At 47.1% G+C, this 10,372-nt stretch overlaps 1 non-coding gene across 1 annotated transcript; it reads right to left on the bottom strand.

The window, feature by feature from the left end:
• Window positions 1-8,286: 8,286 nt before the first annotated feature.
• On the bottom strand, window positions 8,287-8,359 carry TRNAF-GAA (transfer RNA phenylalanine (anticodon GAA)). Its single transcript has one exon. It is a non-coding gene; the product is annotated as a tRNA-Phe (tRNA).
• Between the last annotated feature and the right edge of the window lie 2,013 nt (window positions 8,360-10,372).

Here is a 10,372-nt window from a genome sequence, read left to right on the forward strand (position 1 = left end):
TGTACCCCAGCGGACACTCTATGAAGTCCATTCAGCACCGTGGCAGGCATCCCAAAGAGGAGTTCTCTGGAAATGGCACAGCCCTCAACGTCAGGGAAAAGCTGGGCTGTGCTTCCAGCTCAGAAGCTGGCAGGGACACAAAATCCTTCTACATACAGAGAAAGTAAGCCCTTTATCTAAGGCCCCCAGTGAACCAAAGGAACTGCGAGGAAATGTAGCACCTCCTCCAAGGTCCAGTATCCATAATCCTCGAGAATCTTTTCATCAGAAGGCCTGGACCTGATGATATGACATTGACAGTGGACGGAATAATGTCTGGGAGCAGCCAGGGCCCGTGTTGTCCAGCAGCTGCTTTTCAAAGGGGACCTCCCAAGCTCACCTTCTGACAACCAACACCTGCACGGGCTCATAACCCCACACGAATGAACGAAGTGATAATTGGTGGATTAAGGAAGCCGTTTCCAGGATCAAGACACGTTTCTATTTGTGTTGGACTGTTTACTGTCTTTCTAGCTCCCGGAGCACAAAACCTTTATTTAGCTCTCAATCTCTCAGCTACACCTGGGAGGTTTTCTAACACGTGTTTATCTAGAAAGTTATTCAAATCTTACTTTTAAAAATAGCAATCAGAACACCTTAAGTTGAAAGATGGAGAGAAGTTATTGTTGTTAAGACATTTGTTAATGTCATTACATGGAAAAACACCAGGAAATGTGTGACGGTGATCCTGGCTCCTGGCTCCTGGTGACCTGAATTAACCTGGGTTAACGCTCGGGCAGATCCTGGTCTCCAAAATGCCTCAACTTGTCTCTGCTACGCCAAGGCCAAGCACGCTCATTACAGAGCACTAACGAAGGGGCCCCACTCCCTGATCTTCTGTTCTGCTATGTTGAAAGTTTAGAGCATTTTTACACCCTGTTTCTTAAATTATGCAAGCGAGATATTTTATAAAATGCAGATGAACAAAAAACTGAAAATCATCCATAATCTTGATTAGCCACACCACCTTTTCAGTCTCTCTGAAAAAGTTGCTTTTTGTCAAATCAATAGATGTCAAGAGACATTCCTTGAGAATCTGTAATGTTTCTGGCATGGGGCTAGATGACAAAAGGCACAGAAAAGGAACAGAAACCTCAGTCTGGACCCTCAGAAGGGTTCATTCTCTTGGTAGGGAACAAAAAAACAAATACACCCTGGGCTGAGAGATGGTGGTCAACCACCTTCAGCGGGGAGAGGGGAGGACAGGTGAGGGGAGGAGATGTGTTATTTGTTGAATAACTAGGCATTGAGTTACCTGCTGTGTGTTCTCACTAGGAACATGGATGCAGGTCTTCAAGAAATAACAGGAGCCGGTAAGGAACGAAGACCCATGAGATTCAACAAAATGTTACCTAGACGGTTACACGGACAAGATGATGCGATGGAACACTTAAGCTTCCCTGGGGAGCCAGAAGGAGAGGACGCGGGCATCGCTTCCCCAGGCGAGGAGCAGTGCTTACGGAGCTCGCCATGTGCCTGGCGCTCAGAGCTTGTCTTACAGGTCGAGCTTACTTCTCACCATAGGGCTAGAAAATAAGTCACTTTTCAAAAATTAAAAAAAGAAAAGAAGTTATTTACTTTTTTCTCGATTTTGCAGCCGGAGAGACTGAAACTGAGCAGGATTATAGACTTAGAAACATTACTCGGCCAACAGGTGGAGTCGGAGCTGCAGTTCCGGCACTGGCCTCCAGGGGGCCGGGCCCCGACCACCCCCCCACCCCCCTCACCCTCCTTACCCCCCACCCTTACCACCCCCACCACTCCCCAACCCCGCCCTGCAGATACAGAGCCAAAGTAGGGGGAACTTGGTTGCCTTCTCTCTTTCTCCTGCTGGGATGCATTTCATCTGCATCGGGGCAGTCAGAAGACTCTCGGCGTTGGTGTCCCTTCGGCCTTTTTTTCACAGCGTGAGAGTGTAAGGTTCTGAGCCACACACTGCTGGAATGAGCCACGGCTCAGATCCCGCGGCCGGGCTGGCTGGCGGGAACAGGCCGGCCAATGCCCACCATGCATGCAGCTGAGAATCCAGATTTAAAAGAAATAAAGTTGGGGCCCCTGGGTGGCTCAGTCAGTTAAGCGACTGCCTTTGGCCAAGATCATGATCCTGGACCCGCCTGGGGCTCCCTGCTCGGAGGGGTGTCTGCTTTTCCTCTCCCTCTGCTGCTCCCCCTGCTTGTTCTCTCTCTTTCTCTCTCAAATGAATGCATAAAATCTTTAAACAAAAGGAATAAAGTTACATTCAAGCTGTCTTGAAGTTTATCTCTGTACCTGAGATCAAAGCTTCTCTCCTGAGGATTCCGGGCTATTACCTGCCAAATCAATTGTCAGGGCTGCCCTTCTGCTTCCCACCCTGACCCTCACCACCGCAGGAGGGAGAATTTGACTACGCTGCTCCCGCCTGCTGGGTCCCTTCTCTCTGTTGCTTTTGCCCTCTTCCTCTCATTCTGTGAGCCCAGCCCCCCTCCACCATCCTTGAGGGTGACCAGTGCCTGCCCTTCCAGCTGTTCAAGGTCACGTGCCCTCTCCCAGCCCCCACTACTACTCCATAATACTAGCATTTTCTGGCCAGAATATAGAAACTCAGAGGTATCTCTTCCTGAAGTCAAAGCCACTGTTTGGAGCAGGTGGCACATTGCCATAAGGAAATGAGCACACGTTCAAAACAGAAAGTGAAAGCTGGACCTCCGGAGTCACCCGCCCAGTGAGCAGCCGATAGTGCGCTCTCTGGGAGGTGGGAATGAGAGAGATCCAGATCAGCTTCCACTGTGGGAAAGGTCTCATGCAGAAGCAAAACTTGATAGACAGTTTGAAAGATGGCCGTGAGTTTGAAAAGACGCTGGAGGAACAAGATGTACAATAAACAAACATCCGATTATATTTTTTTCTGAATAATTTACCAGTTTGACATAAGAAAATGCTTAATGAAGATGTTCCTCGCCAACTTCCCCATCTGCTACCAGGAAGGACAGAAGTTAATCACCATAGACAATAGGACACCCTGATCAGCCTTCAAATGGCACCAGAAGAATCCATGTCACCAACTTTACTGACTAGCCTTATTTGCCATGGTTTCCCATACATTTACCTTCCCACAATTTGCCACCCTAGAAACGTGGTCTTTTTCCATTGTCTTGTCATTTCTCTACAAATGTATTGTTCTGTGGTTAAGACACTATAGAAGTCAAAGTTCTAACCAGCCCTTGAAGTTACTCATCACTGGGTGCTTCCACAAGTGTATGCAGTGTCCAGGCTCAGGAATTTCTGTCTATGTAGATTCTTTTCTTGTTAATCTGTCTTTTGTCAGTATAAATTCTAGGGCCCCTGCTGAGAAGCTAAGAAGGTAGTGGGAAAAAGGTTTTTTTCCCTCCCTTATATTCCAAAGGTCCTTGTAAGCATGGATAAATCTGTTCAACTGCCCTTCTCTAATCTTAATCAGACAATTTTCTATCACAAAATAGGCCAAATATCTGATCACAACTCCTCTTTGACCTCTCCTGGCTTTATCTAAACCTGTTCTTTTCGTAGCATCTCCTTAGAAATCATACACTCCTGCAAAATGATAATTTGAAGACTGTAATCAAGTTACTCTTAGTTTTCTTCTATCTTGGCAAGTCTATTTCATATGCTTTTGTTGTTGTTTAGGTTTTTTTAAAGATTTATTTATTTTAGAGAGAGAGCGTATGAGGCGCATCTGGGTGGCTCAGTGGTTAAGTGTCTGTATTTGGCTCAAATCATGAGCCAAAGGGGTCCTAGGATTGAGACCACTGTCGGGCTCCCTGCTTGGTGGGAATTCTGCTTCTCCCTTTGCCACTCCCCCCTGCTTGTGTTCCGTCTCTTGCTGTGTCTCCTTCTGTCAAATAAATAAAATATTTCAAAAAAAGAGACAGTGAGAGAAAGCAGGAGAGCAGGAGCAGAGGGAGAGAGAATCCCAAGCAGGCCCCCCAGCACCAAGCCGAAGGTGGGTCTTGATCTCACAACATTGAGATCAGGACCTGAGCCCAAAACCAAGAATCGGGTGTTTCACTGACTGCGCCACCCAGGCGCCCCATTTTTGTTGTTTTTAACATAAATCTCCTCTTCCTTAATCACAGTTTTTTTTTTCTTTGCTAACCCTTTCCTTTTAAACCAAGTTAATCAAAACTGAACAAAATGCTCCAACATGAATCACACTAACGCACTGTATAAAAGAATTATTACTCATTTATTTTTATGGCTCATATTTCATTTTGATACATCTCAGAATTATGCTGGTTTTTCACAATGACACACCTATGTAGTTTGTTGTTTGTTTTTTTTTTTTTTTTTTGACAGAGAGAGAGAGAGATCACAAGTAGGCAGAGAGGCAGGCAGAGAGGCAGGCAGAGAGCGGAGGAAGCAGGCTCCCTGCTGAGCAGAGAGCCCAATGCGGGGCTTGATCCCAGGACCCTGAGATCATGACCTGAGCCGAAGGCAGAGGCTTAACCCACTGAGCCACCCAGGTGCTCCTGTAGCTTTTTTTTTTAATTTGAATTCAACTTTGTCTCCTACCTGATAGAGTTATTGACAAGTTTAGTAGGATTATGCATGAAACACGCTCATCAGAATTCCCCTGCACATAGAGAGCACTCAAGCAATGCTAACTCTGGATATTCTTGATAAAGAGTCAATGAGTATGTAGAGAGAGGGGTTGCTCAAAATGCACCATAGAATATATTTCAGCAATGAGTAGTCAAATATTCGTGCACTCTGCTGTAAAACAACTCATATACGGAAATTGGAATTTATGGAAGTAATAAGTGACTTGGGTGTCTGTTATGAAGAAGACCATTGCCTTTGCTCAAATTGTCCTGCTTCATTTCCTGCACCCACACCTAAGCCTGCAAATAATACTCCAAGATTTCAGTTAGATCAGTGAGCTACACTTACACAAGGTAATCCATTCTGACACCATATATTAAGGACTATCGTGTAGGAACCCTACGTTCCTGGAATCTGAGGCAAATGCGAACAGGAGTTGTGTTTCTGACCAAGGCTCAACCTATAAATCTGAGATAGGACAACAAATACAACAGAAGACTAAACAGCTGTAAGCCACTATACAATTAAAAGAGTAGATCCATAATCCAACTAATAAAATGGGTATTAATATATGTACATATCGATTACTCAGAAGGCCCCCAATGAATTATTAAATGATCATCTAGTTTTATTGCATATAAAACAAGTATATCAGCTTCACTCTCTTAATTATGCCCTAAAATGAATATTGTATCCAGGATAATTAGGGAATAGTCACTTAGCAATGTTCTTGTGGCTCCCTTAGAAATTTGTCACATGAGCCAGATGTCCCAGGTTTCTTTCCAAAACCTTTCAAGGAAATGTGGAAAGATGCCTTTCCCTTCCCACACTGGATAAATGGTCTGAAGCAAGAATGGGCTTTCAAAACCTGTTTGCTGCCCATAGAGAACTGGGCTGAGCATTACCTGATAAATGTGCGACGTGATCACATTTCTTCCATTGAAAGCATTTCTTTTCTAAAGTAAGGGCTGACTCCGTACCTTCAGCCCTCACCCTTCACCCGCTCCTCAGTCCTGAAGAGCTATCCCAGTGCAGGTGTCAGGGGCTCCCTAAGCGACAAATCATGTTCGGTCCTGCTCAGACATCACTCTGGGAAGTAACAGTGCTTGAAATCGATCAGAGCACTTCATGCATCAATGAAAAGCAATTAAAGTGATCAGATTACATCTTTAGACTTTACTTCTTAAGGTTAAAATATATTTTATATATATATATTATATAATTATTTTTAAAAATATACACACATAAAATATTTTAAGTGCTCCCTATCTTCTTTGTGTTCATCCTTTACTCCCACAAGGCCAGCAAAACCCTTTCGGACCACGCCCCAGTGGGGGGTCTGCCCAAATGATTCCCCCTTTTTACCTTTCCCCTTTCGGACTTCTGACCTGATATGTGCCTCTGTCCTCCCCCAATACCAAATGTCCACTAGCAAATACCTGATCTTATTGTCTGCCCTGCAAGGTAGCCAATCCTCAGGTTGTCCGAAATGAACAACCCCTCTCATTTCAGTGTGCATATCATGCCCCTTGCATTTAAACCTGCAGAGAGCAGGTTGCACCCGTTTAGTCTTCCCCTCGTCCAAGAAATCTTCCTCTGAGGGCCCAACCAAGACCTACTTCCCCATAATGCCTTTTCGGATTAACCAGTAAAGGCTTTTAGTTTCTTCCTATAGCTCCCCTCATTTTTATGCACACATCTTAACCAAACATCGCAACAACTCCTCAGGTGCAGTAACCTTTAAGAGGTAGCAGATGTTAGATGCCTGAGGTACATTAGGTTTAATCTTTGCAATCCTACAAGGACGATTATATGTAAAATAAGGATAATGATGCATACCTTATTAGGAAATTATGAAGATCTAGTACTTTCTGGCACATAGTGGGAGGTCAATAATGAATGCTCAATTAATGAATGAATTAATAACCTGAAAGCACACAGTACTTCACCAACCCGAAGTACCCTTCCAAAACAATAGAGCCAGGGGGCGCCTGGGTGGCTCAGTGGGTTAAGCCACTGCCTTCGGCTCAGGTCATGATCTCAGGGTCCTGGGATCGAGCCCCGCATCGAGCCCCGCATCGAGCCCCGCATCGAGCCCCGCATCGAGCCCCGCATCGAGCCCCGCATCGAGCCCCGCATCGAGCCCCGCATCGAGCCCCGCATCGGGCTCTCTGCTCAGCAGGGAGCCTGCTTCCTCCTCTCTCTCTCTGCCTGCCTCTCTGCCTGCTTGTGATCTCTCTGTCAAATAAATAAATAAAATCTTAAAAAAAAAAAACAAAAAACAATAGAGCCAGATGTGCAAGACCTACCCCCTAAATCCCAAGAGGGATTGTCTTCCACGTGCTGGCCAGCAATGCACCACCACATACTCCTTTTCTAGTGGCTTAACAGGTCGAAATTTCCTCCTCTCTTAAGACAAATCTACATCCTTGCAACTGCTCACCCTGGGTCCTGGGTCAGCTCCCAGGATCCCACCCAAAACAGGAGGGTTTAGGATTAGCTACGAGAGCTGATCTCACCCCCCAACACACATACACTCACTATGAAAGCCCAAACGCTCAGAAAAAGATGTATGTCGAGCACGTGTCGGAGTTTTATTTCAGACTTGCAGGCTAAAAGGCAGGAAAAGGCAAAAAAGCATGGTTCACACAAACAGTCTAGGAAAGGGCTCTCTCAGAAATACAAAGGAAAGGTTTCTGTGGGGAGGGAGCTTGGGAGAGGGGGGTGGGGTTATGGACATTGGGGAGGGTATGTGCTATGGTGAGTGCTGTGAAGTGTGTAAACCTGGCGATTCACATACCTGTACCCCTGGGGATAAAAATACATTATACGTTTATTTTAAAAATAAAATAAAAGAGAAAAAAAAAAAACAAGAAATACAAAGGAAAGTCTAGAATGAGGGGATCCTCAAACTTCAGCGGCTTCTGAATCTCACTCGCAGGGCTTGTTAAAACACCTAACGCTGGAAACCAGTTTCTGAGACAGTAAACCAGAGGTGGAGCCCAGAATTTGCATTTAGAACTAGTTCCCAGGGGAAGACGAGGCTGCTGGTCCGGGGACCGCACTTGGAGAACCCCCTAATAATGTTGTTTAGGTGCAAGACACTAATTTAACAGAGCTGTGAGGCCGCCCCGGCTTTACCCCTTTGGCAAGTGACCCTGATTATGCCCCCCGGAGCGGCCCAGCGGGCGCCTCTAACCGGAAACACGGAGCCGCCGGGTTCCCTTAGGGGCGAGGCCCGCTGGGGGCCGCTCGATTCAACAGAGGGTCTCGCTTTTCTAGCCGGGCTGCTCTCGGGAGTGAAATTTGCGGTGAAATTGTCTTTCTCACTCCGCGAGACACTAGGAGAGCTTCCTCACACCAGCACCTGCGCGCAGCACCCCGCCGTCGCCGCAGGCGCGCGGGGGGCCCAGAGCCGAGGGGCTCGGCGGTGAGCTGCAGGAGTCCAGGGGGAGCGGCCCCCCGTTCCGCCGGCTCCGCACCGCGCATGCGCAGCAGCGCCTCCGACGCCAGCCAGGGCGGCGCCCCGGCAGTGGGGGTGCGGGGCGGCCGCTGTCCCCGGGGCGCCGAGAGTGGCTGCTTCCGCTCCTCGCTCGCCTCTCCTTCACGTCCTTGGTTTCAAGTGTGCCCGGCGACCGGAGATGAGGGACTCACTCGAAATTTGACTCCATTCGGACTAAAAAGGAGCGCTGCCGAAACCCGGGATCGAACCAGGGACCTTTAGATCTTCAGTCTAACGCTCTCCCAACTGAGCTATTTCGGCACCTTTTCAACTGCCTTTAGAGTAGACTATTACTGAACTATGTGCGTCCGCCCCTTCCGTCTCTCCTCAATCACTGCTTGGAGCGTCCCTTCCTGGTCCTGTTAATCGGTTACCCCAGAGCTCCGCCTTGCTCTTTACCAGCCGCGATTAGATGCGACCTACACGTTACTTACTTTCTTCAACGTAATCCGAATTTCTGACTTAATTACCAACAGGGATCCCGGGCGCGCCCCGGCGCCCGCTGCTGGGCTCCTCTGCGCCCCCGCGGGCGGGCGAGTCTCCCCAGGCTCCTTCCCGCGGCCCTCCAGCGGCGTGGTGCCCCGGGCCAGTCCTCTGCCCCCGGAGGCAGGTCCTTCCCGCCGACCCGCGCCTGGCCGTGATCGTGCACCTGTGTCATCACGGACATGAAGGAGCGGGCAAGGGCATGGAGGCAGGATCGTAGCCTCCCTAGGATGCTGGGTCCTCGGGATGCCCCTTGAACCTATAACCACTTTACACGCAGTCGGCCTGGCACTCCGCGGGCGCTCCATATAGTGCTGGGCGAGCTCATTAGGGACGATTTCCCAGTGCCAAAGCTACTTCCTACACCAGTAAACAAGATGTTTCCGAAGCATCCGCTACATGCCAGGCACAGACGTTCTGCAAAGCCCAAACATCCTATTGTTTTATAGGGTTTTTTTTTTTCTCTCCAATTAAATTGTGATTTCTCTAAAAGCAGCAGTGATTACCGTAACGCCCTTTTAGTCAGCCCCTTAGAGCTTTGCGTTTAAGAGGAACCTTCACAGGCAATTTGGAGAGATGCATGGATGAGTGCCTTCGAATGTGGAAGATTGAATATTGGAAGCGTTTGCAATCTCTAAGGTGTAGAATCGCTTTCTGGGTTCCTTTTTTGTGTCAAATACAGATAACAGAAGAGCTTGAGATTTGAAAGAAATCATGGCTAAGGAGGGGAAAGAGACCCCAAAAAAAAACTTGCGGACGACATTGATCTGTGAAGGCTTTGTGGGGATTACTATGGAAGAAGGGGCAGTTTGGAGCAGCAGATCCTACATAAAGAGACAAGAAGAGAGGACTTGAGCGTCATAAATGCAGTTACCTTTCACATTGTCCTCAAAACTTCCCGGTCTAGGGAAGTGGCTGGTAAGTTTTGATGGGATTTGAGGTGGGAGTCTGGGAGAAGTAAAGGCCCAACCTCTGAGGGGAGATGGAGGAAGAAGGATAGGACAGAGAAAATGAAGGAAGAGCACCGCCAATCAACTTTACATGTTCACAACGTGATGTGGTCAGATCCTTTGGCAAATTACAAGATCATAGCAACTACATTGTGAGAGTGATCATTCGTTGAGTAAAGGTGGATTTCAGGATGTAGGTCTTGTGATGTATGTCACGATGAATGGGGTGGCCACGTAGCTCCGTTTGCCCAGGACGCTCCCAGGTCCCTGTCCCAGAAATACCTCCTTCACTCCTACAAGTCTCTTGTGACTGGAGAAATAAATGATGTCATCATCCAATTTATAAGCAGTGAAAAAAACCCACAGCTTCACGCTGTGTTATGAACTCTACCAGTTTCACCATTCGTGAAAAGATTTTTAACATCAGCTCAACATATTTGTTGTTGCTCTTTTACAAAGGAGATTGAAGGTTTCCAGGTTTTAGGGTCATTGTTCCCTATGGTGCTAACTGGCCACCTGTGGGACCCTGCTCGAACTACTGGGTAGGTCATAATTTTGGCAATAGATTGCTCTATGTTGTTTTCAGTGACGTCACCACTCTGCAAAGCTAGCTTTTTAGCAGTTCTGATTAAAAAGTAATTGCTCACGAAAATAAATGTGTTCTAGGAAATAGACATGGTGATTTCCCATCTGCTTCAAGGCATGAGAAATTGTGCACTACAGATTGTTGTTTCAAACACACCATTGTTAAGTAATGATGGTTATTTAAGGATCAAATGAAAATGTAACTTTCTTTCAATTTATGTATAGAATTCTGCCAAACAGTTACAAAGCTTTTGGT

This window comes from Lutra lutra, chromosome 3 (assembly GCF_902655055.1).
Source record: "Lutra lutra chromosome 3, mLutLut1.2, whole genome shotgun sequence".
In the NCBI taxonomy this organism is placed as follows: domain Eukaryota; kingdom Metazoa; phylum Chordata; class Mammalia; order Carnivora; family Mustelidae; genus Lutra; species Lutra lutra.